General features: G+C 44.4%; 2 protein-coding genes across 6 annotated transcripts in view; both read right to left on the bottom strand.

Annotated features, from left to right (window-relative positions):
* The window catches only part of LOC134538507 (neurocalcin homolog), a 586,036-nt gene that overhangs the window by 268,626 nt on the left and 293,996 nt on the right, over positions 1-23,414 (bottom strand). The gene's annotated exons all lie outside the window — the stretch shown is intronic.
* The window catches only part of LOC134538505 (neuronal calcium sensor 2), a 560,474-nt gene that overhangs the window by 243,251 nt on the left and 293,809 nt on the right, over positions 1-23,414 (bottom strand). For 2 of the 5 annotated variants that reach the window (XM_063379886.1, XM_063379887.1), the window contains exon 3: positions 860-955. The exons of the other annotated variants lie outside the window; for them this stretch is intronic. The gene's annotated coding sequence lies outside the window, so the exon portion shown is untranslated. The remainder of the gene's footprint in view (positions 1-859; positions 956-23,414) is intronic. 5 annotated transcript variants of the gene reach the window in all.

The raw sequence follows: 23,414 nt of genomic DNA, 5'->3' as shown, positions 1-23,414 counted from the left end.
CACTAACGATAGATTAACGACGAGACAAACAGCTCGCGGCGGGATGACAAACGACGTCATTAAGAGCAAGAGGACCTCGAGGAGGGGTAGGGGCAGAGTGTAATGAGGTCAAAGCGATCTGGAAATCGCCCGCCTCGTTCTGCAAGACATAAAACCCTGGTTCAAAAGCGAGATGTTCTTCTGGGTTGCGACACTCAGTCTCACAGTTGATTGCCGGTCAGTGAGACGTGGGGCGAGAAGAGGAAGACCAGGACAACCAAGGACTTCGTGGGATTGGCACTGTTAAAAGTTATCACTTAAAGAACACCAAAGCCTTGTTTTCATTCACAAAAATCTAAATAATCCAACTCCATAACTTATCTCCTTTTGGTTTTTAACCTACATGCGAAAATTCCAGGAATAATGCCTGGTCTTGTTTGAAACTAATTCAAGATATCACCAGTACTAACCAAGGCTTTTCCACCACCATTACTCCATTTCTACCGATATTGCCCGGTTCAAAATTAGAACAAACCCTGAACAACAAAACATTTTTTTTTGCATAACTAAGTTTACCGCCAATTCCTTGATGATGTGGTGTTAACATCTTTGTTGATCAAAACTCACTTTGTGATGGCGTTTATACGATCCTTCCTTCAAGTTTTTTAAACAAATTTTGAGTATTAGCTTTTGAGCAGCTGCGTTTTGTGGAGATAACCAGTTACTAACTACAATAACTAACTTAAATATACCGTACCCACTCCACAGACTTGCTCATTATTTTGTAACAACACGAAAGGCTCCGCTACAGATGGAGGCTAAAAGGCTAAAAGGTATAGACATAATAAAAGTGAGGAGATAAAAAATATACAGCACTTACCAACATAGCTGTTGCAGAGGACACCATCACACGACCAGGCAAGGTGAATGACTATGACGCGATCACATCTTGGGATAAACTAGAGACGTAACTAATCTGGAACATACAACAATGATTTGTAGATTAAGTTTATTTTATTTTTCAATTCCAAACAACAAATTACTAAAATACTTATGGCAAAATAGTACCTAAAATTATAACATTTATGGGTAGCTAAATGACTAACGCATGAAACATCGCATCAAGGTACACAATAGAACACACCAACCTTTTTAAAAGTCCTTAACACAAGTGAACAAAAAATGCTTCTTGGCATCAATGTCGACTACGATCCTGCTATCCATGATCCATACATTTCTAAGAGCATTAAGAACTTCTAAAAGGCCGCCTGATGACGAAAATGACTGCCAGCTGTTAGGTCATCCTGAAGTTATGTCCGTCTTTGATCATTTACGCTTAGCCCTAAACACTACATTTAATAGATGATTAGACAACACATTTAAGCCCTTTACCATTCCCATCTGGTGACAATGGTTCATTTCCATCACTGCGATATCAGGAAGGTTAAAGGTGTTGATGTCCAACACTACTTGGTCCATGTATTCAGAACAATGCCAGTAAACCTAACACCGGGTCACCTACGGTACTGCTCCAAAATATCCGTGGCCATTGTAGTATCCTGCATCAGCATTCCAATTTAACCTCCAGTTTCTTCAATTCTGTTTTCTGTTGATGTCAATGTCGAAGTAGAGCGACAGCAGTTCTAACGCTACAGCCTGGAGTCGTTACCACAACGCCGACAGCTAGAAAACTGCTGTGTACCACAACGCCGAAATAACAACTGAATTAATTTATGTGTGTTTCTTAAATGTACCTTAACGCCGAAATACCACAATCAAATCAAACCTAACCTAACCTAGCGTAATATAACCTAACCTAACTTAACCTAGCCTATCCTAGCCTAATCTAACCTAACCTAGTCTAACCTAACCTAGTATAACCTAACCTTTGTGGCAGTCCTGCAATGGCATTTTCCGGCGTTAGTGTATTTCGGCGTTGTGGTACACAGCAGTTTTCTAGCTGTCGGCGTAGTGGTGCGTCCCTTACAGCCTGCATGAGTGTATGTGAAAGAGCAGACGCTAACAGTACGGAACGACACGTCTTGCACCCACCTAGGAACGCTTATACAGCGAAAATACAAGTAATAGAATTCACCTGCGCCAAGTCATGGACAACATACCATTCAACATACTGTCCTGCAAATTTTCATCTTGAGTGGTGTACTCGCTCTTCGTGTCTTGGTTCATTCCGGCTCTCAGTATGAAAAAGACTAAAAATACTGACTCGTTTCGTAGTTTTAAAAGGAACTATATAGAGTTTCAGCAAGTATTAATTTATGAGATATTATCTTGAAATTTTATTAGATTTAAGCCATTTAATTATGCAAATGTTATTCGTTAAAAAACATATACCAAGCAGCGAAAGTATAGTAAATTAAACATCAGTTGTAATGAGTATGTTGTGTCTGTAGTTATCTCGTGTAACGGTAACAAAATATCACGAAAAATGTTCACAGGCTATAATAAATAAATATTAAATTAATTTGGACGAAGCAAGTCTATTGAGGGTACTTGCATACAGCATGCAGGCAATAAATTAAAATAACTGAGACTATACTATATATGCTATAGGTGCCTGACCAAAAATAAATAAAGAGAGCACTATGCGATATACATTGCTGGGTTCGTTTTCGTTCTCATCTTTGTGGATGAATAGTCTCCACCCAAAAAAAAAATGGAACAGAGAGAGATAGATGAACGAAAGAATAAGACAGGATGTGCACATGTGCTAGTTTCAGAAAATATATATAGGTATCCTATAGTCAACTGTGAAAGTCTTGTATTTTATATTTGCCGTTAGCTCGCTGTTGAAACATTCCCTGCATTTCCTACCGCCTCGATAGCGCTACCTGCTACCTAAGATATACTTACTAGCCGAAGTTTGAACTGCCAAAGAAGTTTCACTTTTACATTAAATAGTAGGGAAAGGGGCCCAACAAAATTATTTGCCCCCAGGGAGGGCCTATCGGGGACGCGGAACCTGACCACAACCCCAGTCACCACGTGAGACTGCATGCAGGACCCCACGAGGTCTCCAGAGAGGTGACAGATCCCGACTCTGCATGAGGCGGGGCGCACCAGCGGAGAGGCTTTCTGTCCCGAGGCAAACCTCGTTAACAGCACATTACACCCTCGTAGGCTCCAGCAGCCGCTGACTTGATTACGCGCGCAGCCACCGCCGGCGCCGGGGCGAATCACCAGGTCCACTGTACACTGGCACGCCCATCCCCACAGTCCATCCCCTCACGTGTACAACAGCTGCTTCGATATTCAATACTCGCTAATTCAGTTTCAAGCGGCTTTTATAAAGAAACACAACATGTATTAGTCCTTTTTTAAACGTCACATGATCCCACCTACCGATTCAAGAAGAAGCCATAAAAATAAAAATGTAGAACGTGGGAAAAATACACAAACTCTGCAAGTTGAAATTTACTTTATAATTCAATTGAAAATAAACGGCAACATAGGTTTTTCCATTCTGTCAAGCAATCATACAATCCTGGACTTTCTAAACTCAGCCTAACATGTAAAACATGCGTGAAAAAAAAGACAGCTGTAAAGTTAACGTAATGTTACAATTACGTAACCCTGAGACTAACATTTTAAGGTAGTCGTATTCGCTACCGTGACACGCTCCCGTAGCGAGGGTTGCGGGTTCGTTTACAAACTCCCAGTGTAATAGAAATTAACAAACACTGAGTCGGTACCAAGGAGATTGAAAACAGTCTGTAGTCAGTACCAAGGAGGGTAAAAACAGTCTGTAGTCGGTACAAAGTAGTTCTTTCTGAGCATTTTTAAACATCCAAAAACTACATATTTATTACATTTTTCCTATAGAAAACATAGCTAAGGTTGAAAAAACTACAGGCTGTCTACAAATACCCGGTGAATAAATTTTCAAGACTATTTTAAGACCCTTTAAAAAATAATTTTCTACTGTAATTATGTTGTCAATGGGTGATTCTTAAATCTAGATATGTAACCAATATCAAACATAAGCAAACGTTCATCTAAATGGTCTAAAATTAAGTGTCTAAAACAAACGCAAGTAGGCAAACTGATGGTGAAAATTTAAGTTTCGTGATTTCCAGCACCATTGTTTCGTATTTTGTATTCATAACCAGTCCTTCATTTCCTTACTTTTGCTTTACTTTCGGGACTGTCGTGATCTGTAGACACCCTGAAATAATGCAGATAATGCATTACGTTGGTTATTAATAAAGCATCCACAAGTAAAGAGTGATACTAAGATGAGCTTGACAGCAATATAAAAGGTTATAATAACAAATAAATGTTAATAAAAACCACGAACCTGTGCATATGTTTTCCAAATAAAGCTGTTTAGGTGCATAGCAACATCAACTGTGAGAAGTAATTCGCCAGCTATTATCAGGCAAACAAACCAGTGAAAACTAATTCACTTTATTTTGGCAGCCAAATAGTTTGTAGTTCAACATACCAGAAATTTCTCATCTACTACTGATTTATACAGAACACGCTTTTGTTTATTGCACAACATATTTAAATGTTATTTTTTTCGCCCAGTTAGTCATAAATTAGTTAAATTAACATTATAAATCTAAAACTTTGGATTTTAAACTCTAATAATGTTCGCAGGCTTTCACGGCCATTGTCTGAAGTAGCTTGTCTTCTGGGTTGTAGGTTGTAGCCGTGTCCTTGGCGAATAATTCACCGACGTTTCGGTCGAAATTGCAGTCGCCATCATCAGGGAGCAGTTACCTACTGAGGACTGCTCCCTGATGATGGCGACTGCAATGTTAACCGAAACGTAGGTGAATTATTCGCCAAGGACACGGCTACAACCCAGAAGCCAAGCTACTACATTTTAAACTCTAGCCCGTTTTTATTTTTATTTTATTTTAAGCTAGTGGTTCTGGACCCATCCAACAGATAGCGTCACACGTCGCGCGGAACATGGTTCCAGGTTCCGCCGTAATAGTCGCTCTTCTGTATGAGCTATCTCCCTCCTGCGAACACTCTGTCGCCCTGGGAAGAGGAACACGGGCCTGGCAGGAGTCCAACTGCCGAGCCGGCGACACGGGGTAGTGGGGGTTATCACCGACACATTCAGGTCTGCAGGTCGAGAGATCCCGCTCGGTACTTGTGATGGAATATGGAGCAGGCACCAGCTGGGCAAGCCTTCATTTCACAGACGAGAGAGCCACACCCGGACGTTCCCCGAAGTTCATGCTCGCTTTATTTTCTTTTCCGTACCACAACAGGGGTATTCATTTGGGGGGAAACCGTTTACATGATTTCACAGTATCTTTAATGTAGCTATCCTAACCAAATCAACCGTCCACAATGTTTTAAAGTATTTATAATGTAGCTAACCTAACATAATTGACCATTAGTTATTAGTGGGTTTTCTAAGTTAAGTCCGTATGCAATTTTGTGAAGAAATATCATGAGTGGTATCATTTTGTTCGTCTTTTAATGGAGAATAAGAAAAATGATGGTGGCCATCTCTGATTCGCGACTGAGAATTGTGAAAGGGGGGGAAATATAGAAGGAGAGAGTGAATATATGTACTTTAAAAATAATAATGTTACTGTGGGTAAAAATTTGGCTAAAACAATGAGAATAGTTTAATTTTGTCAACTATAAGGTGGTCAATAAAATATGAAACAATAAAAAAAAAATTTGAGTTGTGAGGGTGGGGGAGTGGGGAAGAGTATAATTAGAAAAAACAAAACAAAAGGAGTGGGACAACTTTAAGGAACTGCATGTAATAAGATTACAAAATAATCAATTATGATCACATAACGAAGTTATGTGATCGTAATTATGTTATCTGGAGTAAGTGTATGTATAGTTGTGACATGAATAATATTTTATAGTGGTTTTATCTTATGTTCACAGATATCTATGATGATTAGAAGATGAAGTCGCTTGCGAATGCCAGTATTAATGCCGGAGGCAAAAGGAAAAGACTTTACAATAATGATGCCTGTATGTTGTGTGATGAAACAACACAAAAAGAGTGTTTTGTATTAAATCCTGGTGAAGAGTCATACAAGCATCTTTCTGAAGCAATAACAGACTTAGCTGCATGGAAAGACGAACAGTGCGAAAGCATTTTGAAGTGTTTACAGGACGATGTATCAGTTCAAAATATGCACGATTTAAATGTACGCTGGCATCTTAGTTGCTATAAAAATATAACACATAAGAAAAGAAGGCAGAGTGCTTAGAAAAAATTTCAGAAACGTATACAGAATTAGTCAATATTCCAAGCACCCATGTCTTCAGCACCTTTTACCAGACGCTAACAGACATCAACATATGACAAATCTTTATGCTTTTTCTGTGATGGAAAAGAAACAAGAAGGCATGCGCACCATGTATCTAGTATTTCAGCTGGCAGTAAATTAAAATCAGCTGTCAACATTAGGGCAAATAATACATGGCATGTGAGACTTTGCGAATGCATTGACCCAGCAGATGCTCATGCAATAGATGTTCTATATCACCGAGTATGCTGGACGAGAATTGTTGAAAATGTTCTCCGTAGTAAACCTGAAAACAAAGATCATCATCCCACACCCCTAATTGCTTCAGATATTGAGTTCATTAGCATGCTTGAAGAATTCTTGTTACAGGGTAATGTAGCCTGTATGACAGACATCCACAATACTTACAAAAATGTATGTATCTCCAATGGTGTTGATGACATCGTCAAGATTCTATCACGAAGAGAGCTTAAGCAGTACATTGTCGAAGAAATACCTGGTATTGTATACACACCAGCAAAGCGGAAAAATGAATCTGAACGAGTGTGTCTAACATCTACAAAAAATGCTGCAGTTAGTAAAATTGAGGAAGATACACAAGAAGATTTCAGAATTCTTTTAGCCGCATCAAAGGTTTTGAGAAAACTTATTTTAGGTTCTGAAAAATCGACCTTCTGTGGAAGTTTTGATTGGAACAGTAGACAGGTCCCTCAGGAAATATAATTATTCTTCAAATGGTGTTTGATAGGAAAGGGTAGTATTTCATCTGAACCCAAACCCACCAAGCAGATGGATGAACGAACAAACAGATTGACTCAATTATTAATGTACAAGTGTCTATAAAATGACCAGAAACATGTTGGAGATAAAACCATCAGACACACACGTGAACTTCCATTACAAGTTTGTGCAGGACTCTCAGTTCATCATTTTACACGTAGTGCAAACCTTGTACACTTTTTGCATAATGCTGGAATGTCTGTTCATTACTCTCGTGTTTGGGAAATAGACAGACAAGTAGCCAAAACAGTACTAGAAAAAAATAGTGATTCTAGTGGCATGTACATACCACCTGATTTAGTACCTGGAAGATTTGTCCACTTTGCTGTAGACAACATAGATTTCAAAGAAGACACTCCAGATGGACGAAATACTCTGCATGCTACAGTGATTGTAGCTTATCAATCGATTGAGGATGGTGATGTGTTAGAAAAACTTTCAATTTCTGCAACTAGTGATACATTAGACATTCCAGAAACAATATAGCCAATTACTTTCTGTAGTATTTCAAAACATTTTAATCCAATAAGCCCTAAAATGAATGTTGTTGAATCCGAAAGTACACCAACAGTTACAATGTCCGCAGCAACCCAAGACTTAGTTTGGATAATGACTAGTTTGAAGTCGAAAAATCATGAAGAAGACCAATATGAAGATATGTTAACATGGTCTGCACACAACTCCATGATAAATAAGGTGAAAAATAAAACAAGAATCTGTGTTATGCCTCTACTACCATTACCCGCAACAGACTCATCGGCACAGTACACAGCTATGAAAACAATGGAAAACATTAATGACAAGATCAGAGGCCCTAGTCAAAAAGTTGTGGTTACTGCTGACCTCGGACTGTACAGACCTTTGAAACACTTGCAAATGACTAAATCTGTAGATAATTGGGTATTACTTCCCGGAGATTTGCACATAACTATGGCAATGTTAAGAGCTATTGGGACCTACATTGAGCTAACTGGAATTCCTGAAATATGGGTTGAAAGTGAAATATTCGGAGAAACAACCACTAAGAAATTGTTGGAAGGAAAACCTGTTCGTCGTTCATGTAAGGCTCATACAGTAACACTCAATGCATTGATCACTCTTCTTTTGGAAATGTTTTTTAATGAGAGACCTAGTTTGCACGAACAGCTGAGTACTGCTATAGTTAAATTGAGAAAAGGTTGGCAAACAAGAAATTCCAAAGCCATTACATTAGCAACTACTGAATTGACAGCAAAAATAGAAGAATTACAGCTACTCCAAGAACTGAACGATTTCTGTGTAAGAAAAAAAATAGGTTGTCCCACATTCAAAATGGTTATGAATTACATGGACATGGTTATAACACTACTGACTGGAATTCATTCGCGCTGTCCGAAGTGCTGATTGGGAGTTGAGACTGTCAGCTTTGGACGAGTTTAACAAATATTTCTTTGCCATGGACTTACGAAACTACAGTACCTTGTGTGCTTGGCACATTGCTGAGATGAAGGCTTTACGTAATGAAGATCATGCAACATGGAAGGAACTTGAGAATGGTGCATGGGCTCCTAACAAAACCTCTGTTCCATTTTGTTCTCTTGGTGCTGATGAAGCACTGGAGCAAGAGAACCGCCGAATGAAAGTTTCAGGAGGTATCGTCGGCATTACACAGAATGCTAAAACATTGACGAAGTTCTTTTTAGTTTCACCAGCATTGGCAAAACTATGTGCTGAGGGAAATAACATATTAGGGAAAGAGAAGTTTGAGGGAATTGTTCATCATGAAGTATCAAAATAAAAGTCCACTAGACACCAGAAGAATGTTGCATCTGTAGTGCATTGTCTGCAGGACTTTACTAATCCATTTACATACAGCGGAAATGACTTGGTCAACTTGGTCACAAAAACAGTGGCACCATGTGAAGTAGCTCATGATGTTAGTGCAATGCCACAGCTTGGTTTGGAGCAGTACCAGAAATTTGTTCGTGAACGTATTGTTAAAAGGACAGTAAATTTATGGGATCCAGTACCCCAGAACAAACTAAAGCTTTGCAAATCAACTGTAAAGAAGGTGAAAGTAAACACAAAGGAAGGTTCATTGGTCATAAAAGAGGATAAAAAACTGTTTATTCGCCTTGTTGTACTGTGTAGATCCCGCCCACAACTAGACTTAAATAAATGCATAGGCCTATATGAACTGACTGCTGTTCCACGATCTATGTTTAACAGCGATGGAACTATGTATCACTGCCATACAAAGAGCAAACTTATGAATCAACTAGTAGATGTAACTAAAAGACAACCTGACCGAATTGATGTTCTCCCAAAAGCTACTGAAATTGTAATCTCGCCTACAGACATGGCTGTTGCTATAGTAGATGGCAAGGCAGAAGTCAACTCAATGAAGCTATCCAGGGATGCAAAGACTGTGATGGATTTGGCGGAACAGTTTTCCCACAGAATATTTTCAAAGTACTATATATACACAGAATTCCACATTGTTTTCGATAAGTACCTTGAGAATTCCCTAAAAAATTTAACAAGAGACATAAGACAAAGGGGAAATGAACCTGTTCAATACAAGATTGAACCAAGCACTTCAATTAAGTCTGTACCATTGAAGAAGCTTCTGTCCCACAATAAAACCAAAGATGCATTAACTGAATTTTTGAGTAACAATTTAATTAGCATGGCAACTGAGATGGATAAAATTATAATAGTTTCGTACCAAAATACTGCCAAGAGTAACAAGATTTGTGTAAAGAATTTGAAGAGTTGCCAAGAAGAAGCAGACACCAAAATCATTCTCCATTCACTTGATGCAGTGGAAAGAGGTGCTACTGCCTTGAGAATTTTCAGCCCAGATACAGATGTATTGGTATTGATCATTCATCAATATCCAAATCTCCCAAAAGACACGACTTTCATGAAGATAGGTGTGGTACCGCAAGAAATCTGCATTGGGAAGATTTATAATGCTATAGGTCCTTCGCTTGCAGCAGCACTACCAGGTATGCATGCACTATCTGGAGCTGATATAACAGGTGATTTCACAGGCAAATCGAAAACAAGTTTTTGGAACAGATTCATTGAAGAAAATACAGATGTTCTTAATGCACTTGCCTCGCTTGGACAAACAGAAAGCCTAGAAGAGGCAAGTTATTGTTACCTTGAAGAATATATTTGTTCTGTCTACTTAAAATCGCCTTTAATCAGACGATTGGAAGAACTGAGTTGGTGGTTTTTCTCAAAAAAACACACTGATGGATCCGGTATGCCACCAACTCAAGGTTCAATTCGTCCAGCGATACGAAGAGCGCACTACCAGGCAATGGTTTGGCACCAAGCAAATGTTGCCAACCCAACACTTTCCCCTATCACTGACTTTGGGTGGGTGGAGGATGCAGGAATATTCAAACCTGTGATGTGTGACCTTCCTTATGGTCCTCCGGAACTATTGCATTTAATAAAGTGCTCTTGTGGCCCATCCAGATGCGCACCTCCCTGCACCTGTGTTACAAACGCCCTCCCATATTCAGATATGTGTCGCTGCTCGGCAGATGAAGCAAAGTGCAGTAATAAGAATAACCATTTACAAGATCATGATATGTCCGAAACAGATGATGATTCAGAATAGTGTGTGCCATAAACTTCAAAGAATGAATTAGTTTCTGTATTGTGTACTAGATCTCTATACTATCTTGATATTTTCTATGTCGAATATGACAATTCAGATGTGTGTAATGCATAAATACCTTAGATATTATTTTCTTTCATATAGGCATATCTGTTATATTTCTTTTAATGATGCATTGTTATTTTAATACTGATGATGTCATCACACATAGGGTTTCTATTTAACGATTTCCTCATAAAATATTGAAGTATAAAATACTCGTAAATGACAAAAGATAATTATTATGCAATATCGAGTTTGTTAAATGTGTACTTCTTAATGGAAAAAACCTAGACATACTAAACTTAGCACCAAATGGAAACGTAGTCGCCCCCACACAAAATTTTGAAAAAAAAAAATTACAGGAAATTTTATTAAATAATATAAATTGCCCCCTTTTTCCCTCCTCATTCCACAAAAAAAAAAGCCAAAATAAGAAAGGTATTCAGAAGTTTATCTAAAAGAGAAAATGAACTAAGTATATGAAACCCGTTCACAAGGTCCTAACACACTTTTCCCGACAACAACATTGAATTTTACTTTTTTGTGCATTTTTACCACCTTTCCTGCCCACCTGTCGCAAAACAGAGATGGCCACCATAATTTTTCTTATTCTCCATTAAAAGACGAACAAAACGACACCACTCACGACATTTCTTCATGAAATTGCATACGGGACCCTCAAATCAGCCAATAAGAAAACCCACTATATCATGAGTTACAATGAACAAAAAAAACAACCGAAGACACACGATCGGGCGTTTGGCTCTCTCGTCTGTGAACAGAAGGCTTTCCCACCAGCTGCCTCACTCAGCAGGCCGCTGCAACGTGATCCAGGGCATGGCTACCCATGGTCCCCACAAGAGTGGGGGGTTTGTAGACCCCTGAGTCCAGGGCCCGGGCCTATCTCAGTGTGTGAAATAAATGTACATACTCGCTGCGGTTATTTTAAACTAAAATAATTTTATAAATAAAGCCTAGTTTGGACTTACGAAATAGTAACCTATAATTTTACCCCCTGTATTTTCAAGTTAAGTGACATACTAAAAAGAGTGTAGATAAGAAATAACCATGCAATTATAATGTAGCTCGTGACTGTACAATTATAATGGGGAGGGGGGGGGGGCGGGGAGGTTTTGCCGTCTCCGATCTTGGGTACAGGGCCCTTAATCGAACGTGGAGGCCATATGGCTACTTCAGGTTCACTGCATTAAATTTAAGTCACTGAAATACTGAGTATAATGTCACCGATTCGAGTGAGGCAGCTGGAAACTAACTGCAATCACGTTTCTACAGCATTAAGTTCCTTTTGGCACAATGTATTTCTCACAGGTAACTAAACTATCTTTGGAAGTCTTATATGCCAATATTATATATATATTTTTTTGGATGTTGGATAAGTGGATAATGGATGAGGTTGATAAACTCCCGACACCGTTTGACCAATCGCCAAGAACATTAGTATGAATATAGATATTTTAATATGGAGAATATTTTCGCGATATCCATTTTGCTACAACTCACGCTAGTGATAGCGCTGCAGCTAATCAATTACTACACCGTTAAATCTGATCGCCATGAAAATCGGCATATTGTTATTTTTTACTGTACTTAATATTCAATAACAACAAATAGTGATTTGAGACTGAATGGTATTTGGCGAGTGAAAATAAAATGGAATACAATTCCATTCCAAATTAAATGCTTCATTAAGTCTAGATTACATACAAACCATCCATTTTAGATATATAGAGGTTAATAAATAAACACTGACAGGACAACGTTTGCAAGGTATTGCTTGTGTGTTTTATATATATATATAGAGAGAGAGTTATGCAGAAAAGCTCGGAACGCAGAGCGACGGGACCTCGAAGATAAAAGTGTCCTCACCAATACTTTTGTTAGCGACTCAGTCCTAATTAATGCGAGTCATGCCCGAACACACAACCCCCCACACACAAGCGGATCTCGGCCCCACCCAGATCGCTCTAAAGGCAAAGGAAATACCCTCTCCGGCAGTGCCGCCAACTTAGTTTTAAAAATGCTTACGAGGTAACGCCGCGAGCAAACAGGGAAGACACCACAGAAAAGGGGTGACGAGAGGAGCCAGACGGCGGAGTAGAGTAATCGATAGGCGGGTGAGTGTATCGAACTTCCGGCGTGTTTGCCTTGCGATAATTGAACGGGCCTTTCATCGCGGCGTGGAACAGGGAGGGGAGGTGACAGAGCCGCCGACACAGGACGGCTAATTCCAGCGTCGGCCGCGCGCGAGGCGATAGCGCACGCTCAGACACGCTGCAGGCTTCAACCGAGATACACAACCTGGGTCGCTATGCATGCGTCACTACGTGTACACTGCGTGTCCCGCTAATGGTATGCGCCATGTTTGCCACGCGCACAGGACTCCGCCTAACCGGGCAGCGCTTCAGAAAAAGAAACCCACGTGATTTGAAAACTGCTCGACACTTCCGAGTGGTGTCAATTTACGAATACCATCTGTACTTACAGGAGAGTGCAAATGGCTTTAAATGCATATTTTCTCAAAAAATGTTTAGTCGTGAAACACCCTTTACAGATTCTAGAAAGAACTAAAGATACTTGCATTACACCTATATCTTAATTTCTCCGCCATATACTCTTATTATTACCACTCAAATCCCATACTTGACGACGAGAAGACTACGAGATGTTTAAGAACCTTGAGCTTATATAACAAACCGCGCTGGAATCACTGGCGAGTCTTGCACTTATTCCGCCTCACCACTATGGAAAAAAAAACACTCAATACGGAGGCCCCTCAATTGGGAATCAGTTTTGTATTCCATCCAACCAAACGTACGAGAAATAAGATTAAAATTGCAACAGACGCGGGAGGCAGAGGCGACGCGCGCCAGGTACTTGAGCGGCCAAGAGACCAGCACGGCCACTGACGTCACGCGCGCATACCTTCGGGGATTACAGCTGCCTCATCTCCTTCCTCGGCGCGGGATCCATCCCTGAGTGGCCTGGGCATTCCGCGGGCTTACACAAACCACCGCGCGGAGTGGCTTGAAGCAGGGCGAGACGGCGGACGGAGTATGCTCACAGCGCAGCCCCGTGACAAGGCGAGACGGCGGACGGAGTATGTTCACAGCACAGCCCCGTGACAGGGAGAGACCGCGGACGGAGTGTGCTCACAGCACAGCCCCGGGGAAGGGCGAGACGGCGGACGGAGTATGCTCACAGCGCAGTCCCTGGACAGGGCGAGACGGCGGACGGAGTGTGCTCACAGCGCAGCCCCGGGGAAGGGCGAGACGGCGGACGGAGTGTGCTCACAGCACAGCCCCGGGGAAGGGCGAGACGGCGGACGGAGTATGCTCACAGCACAGCCACGGGACAGGGCGAGACGGCGGACGGAGTATGCTCACAGCGCAGTCCCTGGACAGGGCGAGACGGCGGACGGAGTGTGCTCACAGCGCAGCCCCGGGACAGGGCGAGACGGCGGACGGAGTATGCTCACAGCACAGCCCCGGGACAGGGCGAGACGGCGGACGGAGTATGCTCACAGCACAGTCCCGGGACAGGGCGAGACGGCGGACGGAGTATGCTCACAGCGCAGCCCCGTGACAAGGTGAGACGGCGGACGGAGTATGCTCACAGCACAGCCCCGGGACAGGGCGAGACGGCGGACGGAGTATGCTCACAGCACAGTCCCGGGACAGGGCGAGACGGCGGACGGAGTATGCTCACAGCACAGCCCCGGGACAGGGCGAGACGGCGGACGGAGTATGCTCACAGCACAGCCCCGGGACAGGGCGAGACGGCGGACGGAGTATGCTCAAGCACAGCCCCGGGACAGGGCGAGACGGCGGACGGAGTGTGCTCACAGCACAGTCCCGGGACAGGGCGAGACGGCGGACGGAGTATGCTCACAGCACAGCCACGGGACAGGGCTAGACGGCGGACGGAGTATGCTCACAGCACAGCCCCTGGACAGGGCAAGACGGCGGACGGAGTATGCTCACAGCGCAGCCACGGGGCAGGCCGAGACGGCGGACGGAGTATGCTCACAGCGCAGCCCCGGGGCAGGGCGAGACGGCGGACGGAGTATGCTCACAGCGCAGCCCCGGGGCAGGGCGAGACGGCGGACGGAGTATGCTCACAGCGCAGCCCCGGGGCAGGGCGAGACGGCGGACGGAGTATGCTCACAGCGCAGCCCCGGGAAAGGGCGAGACGGCGGACGGAGTATGCTCACAGCACAGCCACGGGACAGGGCTAGACGGCGGACGGAGTATGCTCACAGCACAGCCACGGGACAGGGCTAAACGGCGGACGGAGTATGCTCACAGCGCAGCCCCGGGACAGGGCGAGACGGCGGACGGAGTATGCTCACAGCACAGCCACGGGACAGGGCTAGACGGCGGACGGAGTATGCTCACAGCGCAGCCCCGGGACAGGGCGAGACGGCGGACGGAGTATGCTCACAGCGCAGCCCCGGGGCAGGGCGAGACGGCGGACGGAGTATGCTCACAGCGCAGCCCCGGGACAGGGCGAGACGGCGGACGGAGTATGCTCACAGCACAGCCACGGGACAGGGCTAGACGGCGGACGGAGTATGCTCACAGCACAGCCACGGTACAGGGCTAGACGGCGGACGGAGTATGCTCACAGCACAGCCACGGGACAGGGCGAGACGGTGGACGGAGTATGCTCACAGCGCAGCCCCGGGGAAGGGTGAGACGGCGAACGGAGTGTGCTCACAGCGCAGCCACGGGACAGGGCGAGACGGCGGACGGAGTATGCTCACAGCGCAGCCACGGGACAGGGCGAGACGGCGAACGGAGTGTGCTCACAGCGCAGCCACGGGACAGGGCGAGACGGCGGCCGGAGTATGCTCACAGCGCAGCCACGGGACAGGGCGAGACGGCGGACGGAGTATGCTCACAGCGCAGCCACGGGACAGGGCGAGACGGCGGACGGAGTATGCTCACAGCGCAGCCACGGGACAGGGCGAGACGGTGGACGGAGTATGCTCACAGCGCAGCCCCGGGACAGGGTGAGACGGCGGACGGAGTATGCTCACAGCACAGCCACGGGACAGGGCGAGACGGCGGACGGAGTATGCTCACAGCGCAGCCCCGGGGCAGGGCGAGACGGTGGACGGAGTATGCTCACAGCGCAGCCCCGGGGCAGGGCGAGACGGCGGACGGAGTATGCTCACAGCGCAGCCCCGGGGCAGGGTGAGACGGCGGACGGAGTATGCTCACAGCGCAGCCACGGGGATGTGTGAGACGGCGGACGGAGTATGCTCATGCGCAGCCACGGGACAGGGCGAGACGGCGGACGGAGTGTGCTCACAGCACAGCCACGGGACAGGGCGAGACGGCGGACGGAGTATACTCACAGCGCAGCCCCGGGGCAGGGCGAGACGGCGGACGGAGTATGCTCACAGCGCAGCCCCGGGGCAGGGCGAGACGGCGGACGGAGTATGCTCACAGCGCAGCCCCGGGGCAGGGCGAGACGGCGGACGGAGTGTGCTCACAGCACAGCCCCGGGGCAGGGCGAGACGGCGGACGGAGTATGCTCACAGCGCAGCCCCGGGGCAGGGCGAGACGGCGGACGGAGTATGCTCACAGCGCAGCCCCGGGGCAGGGCGAGACGGCGGACGGAGTATGCTCATGCGCAGCCACGGGACAGGGCGAGACGGCGGACGGAGTGTGCTCACAGCACAGCCACGGGACAGGGCGAGACGGCGGACGGAGTATGCTCACAGCGCAGCCCCGGGGCAGGGCGAGACGGCGGACGGAGTATGCTCACAGCGCAGCCCCGGGGCAGGGCGAGACGGCGGACGGAGTATGCTCACAGCGCAGCCACGGGGCAGGGCGAGACGGCGGACGGAGTATGCTCATGCGCAGCCACGGGACAGGGCGAGACGGCGGACGGAGTGTGCTCACAGCACAGCCACGGGACAGGGCGAGACGGCGGACGGAGTATGCTCACAGCGCAGCCCCGGGGCAGGGCGAGACGGCGGACGGAGTATGCTCACAGCGCAGCCCCGGGGCAGGGCGAGACGGCGGACGGAGTATGCTCACAGCGCAGCCCCGGGGCAGGGCGAGACGGCGGACGGATTATGCTCACAGCACAGCCACGGGACAGGGCTAGACGGCGGACGGAGTATGCTCACAGCACAGCCACGGGACAGGGCTAGACGGCGGACGGAGTATGCTCACAGCACAGCCACGGGACAGGGCGAGACGGCGGACGGAGTATGCTCACAGCGCAGCCCCGGGGCAGGGCGAGACGGCGGACGGAGTATGCTCACAGCGCAGCCCCGGGGCAGGGCGAGACGGCGGACGGAGTATGCTCACAGTGCAGCCACGGGGCAGGGCGAGACGGCGGACGGAGTATGCTCATGCGCAGCCACGGGACAGGGCGAGACGGCGGACGGAGTGTGCTCACAGCGCAGCCCCGGGGCAGGGCGAGACGGCGGACGGAGTATGCTCACAGCGCAGCCACGGGACAGGGCGAGACGGCGGACGGAGTATGCTCACAGCGCAGCCCCGGGGCAGGGCGAGACGGCGGACGGAGTATGCTCACAGCGCAGCCCCGGGGCAGGGCGAGACGGCGGACGGAGTGTGCTCACAGCACAGCCACGGGACAGGGCGAGACGGCGGACGGGGTATGCTCACAGCGAAGCCCCGGGGCAGGGCGAGACGGCGGACGGAGTATGCTCACAGCGCAGCCCCGGGGCAGGGCGAGACGGCGGACGGAGTATGCTCACAGCGCAGCCCCGGGGCAGGGCGAGACGGCGGACGGAGTATGCTCACAGCGCAGCCCCGGGGCAGGGCGAGACGGCGGACGGAGTATGCTCACAGCGCAGCCCCGCGGCAGGGCGAGACGGCGGACGGAGTATGCTCACAGCGCAGCCCCGGGGCAGGGCGAGACGGCGGACGGAGTGTGCTCACAGCACAGCCCCGGGGCAGGGCGAGACGGCGGACGGAGTATGCTCACAGCGCAGCCCCGGGGCAGGGCGAGACGGCGGACGGAGTATGCTCACAGCGCAGCCCCGGGGCAGGGCGAGACGGCGGACGGAGTATGCTCACAGCGCAGCCCCGGGGCAGGGCGAGACGGCGGACGGAGTATGCTCACAGCGCAGCCTCGGGGCAGAGACAGCCGGCACAAAGCGGGATCGATGCAGACAACAGCGCCGCGCGGTGGTGAGGGCCAGAGTTATCCTCACTTGTTGCAATGCCACTCCACCCCAGCTGCCGACTGCTCTGTCCGCTCCAAGACGGCAGAGATAACACTGCATGTGGATATGCTGGGCCACTTCGAGTGTCATCTAGAGACTGTTCCGTTTGTTAACTGCGGAACGAATCACACTTTTGGGTTCATAGCAAGTGTCTGTCTGCGAATTACGAATTATTAAATAAGCTATACAATATTTTCCTGTAAGGAAAAAAGGTGCTCAAACAAAAAAAAATCAGTTTAAAGAAAATATATCTCTTAGTCTGTACGAAATTATTTAAATCAAAAACTGATGTAACGCTTTATAATTTAAAATAGAAACAGGTTTTGGATAGTAACCCCAGGATTATTTTTCTCTTTAATTTTTGTTACGCCTCAAAGGTTTCTGTTGATATAACTATACACCGAAATTCAAACGCAAATATTAATATATCTAATTTAAATGAATAAAGTGAAGGTAGTAAATTGATTATTTGTGCATTTTTATTTCAAAATAATTATTTTAAGTTCTATTTAGAATTAAATCAGTATTGTCAACATTAAAGGGAAAAGAGTGTGGGGAGGGCGGGTAGTTAGGTAAATAATAAAGTAAATATATACACTTAGCATGTTTCGTAGTTAGTAATTCTACTAAACAGTTTTACTTGATGCAAAGCATAAACCAAAAATATAATTTGCAAGTAAGATCTAATGAAATTTTTGTAATTTTGTACTTATAAACAAGCACTTTGTAAAATTTTTATTTTTTTCTTAATAACCTGTGTTGGTTATTCTGTCCACATGAACGAAGTTGCGGCCTCGGCTAGTATTACAATATATCTTAGCAACAAACTGAAGTACTTAAGAGCTTTTAAATACGTTCCTTGTGGAAATTATGGGAGCTAACCAATACAATTGCAGCAATCCTTCATCATATCTGAAACCTAAACTAAGCTTATTGTAACAATTCTACTTTACAGGAAAAGAACAACAACGCGAAAAGAAATGACAGTGTCTTCAAGACTAGTAGGAGGTATTTTTGTGGGGAAAAAAAAACTTTAATTAATTCACTGTGTCTTTCCTGTGAGAATGATGATTAAACACAGTTGTAATTCAACTCCTTAGTTAAATAAATGATATAAATTAAATAAATCTGCAACTAACACAATGTTGTTTCGTAAATAGTAAATGCCCTACAGGTTACTAGTTTTTCACTAATCGTTATTTATTTTAAATTCTCCGGAAATTCGCCATAGCTTTTAATTTATATGCCTGGACAGCAAGTTTTCTGTCACCACTGCTGACTGACAGAGAAGTAATGAATGCAATGAATAGGAAGGGAGAGCAGAGCAGCCTTCTCTATGCGCGTGGAACGTGATTTATGGTGGTTGCCACTGGAAAAAAGAAGAAAAGATTGGACAACAAACGTGAATACACAAAGACACAGATAAACAAGCAAACATTAACCATTTTAAAATTTATATGCTTAGACAACACAAAAAATTCCGTGGAAGGAATTTAGTCAAAAATAAAAATTAACCTAAAAATATTATCAGTAAAATAAAATGTTTTAAAACGGACTAAAAAGTATACTTGAAAAGATTAAAACTAAAAAAAAAAAAGTTTGTCTGTAAAGTCGGTTTACGGACGATAGTTTAACGTGACAACGACATAACAAAAACATTGATGAAATGATTGCATACTTTTATTAATAAAATTGAATCATTTTTATTGAATTATCACTATTTTGTATGGATACAAAGAAGGAGTGAAATGAAATCTACAATTTAATTGATAAATTTACTTTTATTTGCAATCATTAATTCAAATGTGTTTATTACTTTAACGAAGAGATTATTTTAACTATTACTTTTATACATGTTTGCTATTTAACTTCTTCCAATCTGTGTTATTCTGTTAAGGATAGGACTATGATTGGAAAAGTAGGAAACGAATGGGAGTGTTTCAAGTTTTATGTGCCTCGAAAAAGCCAAATCTATGGTTGTTCCAATCGAGTGGAAGAGAGATAGATGCGGCGCAAGCGTACAATGAGCGTAACGGGACAAAGCGTAACGGGACAATGAGTAATCCTTTTGCGTGCGTGCAGCCGGCGTTCATCGATTTATTAGACGTTGTCACGTCAAAAGGAGGGGCACTTGCAATATTTAATAGTAAGGAGACAAGCAGGGACGGAAGCACCAAAAGACAGCACATGTCAAACTTAATGCAACCCCATCTATTGATGAGGTCCTAAACTAAACTTATCGAAGATGTAGTTCGCTAGTCACCGTGAGCTTTGCTAAGGCGGACGGGTCTCGCCAAGGAGGACAGGAAGTTGCCAGACCTTACTATATGACTGTGTGGCAGACATTTCTCCTAGCTGTGTGTCCGAAATATGGGCACCGCCTGCCAGTGCTGCGTTATGCATCCCGCAACACTGAACTGTTCTGCTTGTAGCCTAATACCACGAATCCGGGGGCTCTGCTAAACAAAAACAAACAGATTTGTAACGAACAGAAAAACAAACAAACAAAATAAAATAAAGCGAGTCAATATTGCATCGTCATCCAGTTATGAGTTATGTTCAAAAGTTTCAAGTCTCTACCCAGAGTTCCATCCGTAGCACTCGCCTTCTCTCCGAGATTAAAAACGAACGCCATTGGCCAACTGCAATCCCCCCTCCCCCAGGGGGGAACCAATTAAAAAGCGCGAAAGAGTCTCCTCCTCCCGGCCCTGGGAGATGTAAGACGCTGCTAACGACCGAAAAACCTCATTGCGTTTCCTCACAATGAAGAGCTACTTTCTCCCTTTCCCGAGAATTTCAATTGCTTCGAGTCGAATATTTTACGTCCACGCTTCTCAGATCAGTAGACTAATGCAATTTCAACTGCTATCTTTACTAGAAAATGAATTCTGCTGCTGAACACGCATAAATTTGAGAGCCGTTCTGCGATCACTTTCTTTTTCTGGGAATAACCAATTTTGAAAGCACCAGAACGAACAAAGATCTCTAGTTTTTTTTTCTTATTCTATTTGTACAAGTTAAAAAATACTAAAATTTATAAGTTATCGTCCTTTAGGAACGCTGAGGGTAAAAGTGAAGTAAGCAAAGGAAATGTTGCGGACTGCATTTAGCAGAACGAAATCCAATGCGCATGGGCGATTCGTCCAACAGTATTCAAACGCAAGAAATACAACCTACTGTCAAACGAATAGAAAAATATTTCGTGAGTAACAAGTTAAAAAGAATATTTACTTATTTATATGTGTATGTATATATACACACATACATACATAATATAGAAGTAATAGCAAAACTATTTTTGCTTTTTTATGTATAAACATGAGAAGGGTTTCTGCAGTTTTGGTTTTATTCAAGTTAATTACGATTTACTAGCCGATAAATATTGTTAGAACAGACATGACATTGGTTATTTTAAATACGACGACCGCTGCGCTCTCCCTCCCTTTTAGATTTAAGTCGCATATTTTATTTGATCATGCCAAAGGAGTATAACTAATAACGCGTGTAAGTATACAAACAATTTTTATTCACGCAATTGCACAACATTGTGTCTTAATGTAAACAATTAGTATTAAACAGCAGGAAAGAAATTTATTGTATTTAAAAAGCCAATAATGGAAATGTTACCTTTTTAATTTATTTCTGGGATAAAATAAAATTACAGAGAAAATAAACACAAATGGTTTGAGTTATACTTGCTAATTAAAAAAACAAATAAAAACTAGAAATAGCCCTGAGTGCTATAAATAAATCTCAAGTTAGTACAAATTTGTCTAAATTTTTTTTCTTCTGAAACCAATCGTTTGCAGGAACTAATACGATAATTGTAATTGTTTCGAACTAAAAAGGATAAATTATTTTTGACGTGATAACGTCTTATAAATCGATTAACGCCGGCTGCACGCACGAAAAAGCATGACTCATCGTAATGTTCCGCCTGAGCCGAGCGTGCAAGAACCGGCCAACCACCGTGCGAGAAAATCTTCTATAATATCAAACAGGTTAAGGCTGGCGTTTAAAAAGCAGCAATTTAATTTTTTTTATTTATTTGTCCAATTTCGTTATTTCAAATTAACAGTTTATTGACATTTATTTCATTTCAGTTCATTTATATAACTAATTGTTCGAGATTATATTTAAACAAATTATTTAAATTAAATTTGCAAAAACTGTAAATAAAATTTGAAAATTAAAAAGTATGCAAAATTTCATCAATGTTGTCTTATGACCTTATCACGTAAAATTATCGTCCGTAAAAACGACTTTACAGACAACCCCCTTTTTATGTTTAACTTGTTGAAATGAAATAAATTGGTAAATATTACGTATTTACTTCAGCGTTTATTAAGTAAAATAAAACAAGCTAATGCTGTTTTCAATTTATAAATTTACATTTTATAGTGCTGTCCTATGCGCCAAAGAAGCAGGTCCCTAGGTCTGCAATAGAAATGTCTCAATATGTGTCCCGACGGACAATGATCGCCGATGGGTCCACGTGACCCTCTAACGTCATGGCTGGTGAGAGCGATGGTCCGGATACGTCGGTCAATTTGAACTTTTTGTTCCAATATGTGTCCTTTGGCAGCTTAGAAGAAGAACACTCACAATATTTGCTGTTTTCTGTTTCCGTTTCAAAAAGGTAAACAGAGGAGAACGACCAGTGTGGTAAGAAGCCAAGAAGACAAAATACGTTGCAGCCAGTGCTTTTCAAAAGACCGAGCACAAGAATAAATTTTTGGGCACAGAGATTAGCGTTAATTTAAATAAACATTTCTGAACTTCCAAAAATTTTCACAAGTTAAATGAATACTCAAAACTTAGCTACGCTACATATATTTTAATTCATGTAAAAAAAGAACAAAAACAATCGAGATAACACTTATTTTGACGGTCTAAATTTACAGCGCTCTAATGACAACTACAGAAATCAGTGGACTCGGACACAGGACATCGCAACTGTGGACAGGGCAGTTTCCCGTGTGACGATGCGAGGATAAGGACACGGACTGTTGTTCCCGGGGAACTGGCAGTTTCCCGTGTGACGATGCGAGGATAAGGACACGGACTGTTGTTCCCGGGGAACTGGCAGTTTCCCGTGTGACCATGCGAGGATAAGGACACGGACTGTTGTTCCCGGGGAACTGGCAGTTTCCCGTGTGACGATGCGAGGATAAGGACACGGACTGTTGTTCCCGGGGAACTGGCAGTTTCCCGTGTGACGATGCGAGGATAAGGACACGGACTGTTGTTCCCGGGGAACTGGCAGTTTCCCGTGTGACGATGCGAGGATAAGGACACGGACTGTTGTTCCCGGGGAACTGGCAGTTTCCCGTGTGACCATGCGAGGATAAGGACACGGACAATTGTTCCCGGGGAACTGGCAGTTTCCCGTGTGACAGTGCGAGGATAAGGACACGGAATGTTGTTCACGGGGAACTGGCAGTTTCCCGTGTGACCATGCGAGGATAAGGACACGGACTGTTGTTCCCGGGGAACAGGCAGTTTCCCGTGT

Source organism: Bacillus rossius, chromosome 13 (genome assembly GCF_032445375.1).
Source record: "Bacillus rossius redtenbacheri isolate Brsri chromosome 13, Brsri_v3, whole genome shotgun sequence".
NCBI classification, from domain to species: Eukaryota; Metazoa; Arthropoda; class Insecta; order Phasmatodea; family Bacillidae; genus Bacillus; species Bacillus rossius.
Note: the sequence above shows the minus strand (reverse complement) of the source record. Positions and strands in the feature narration are given on the sequence as shown.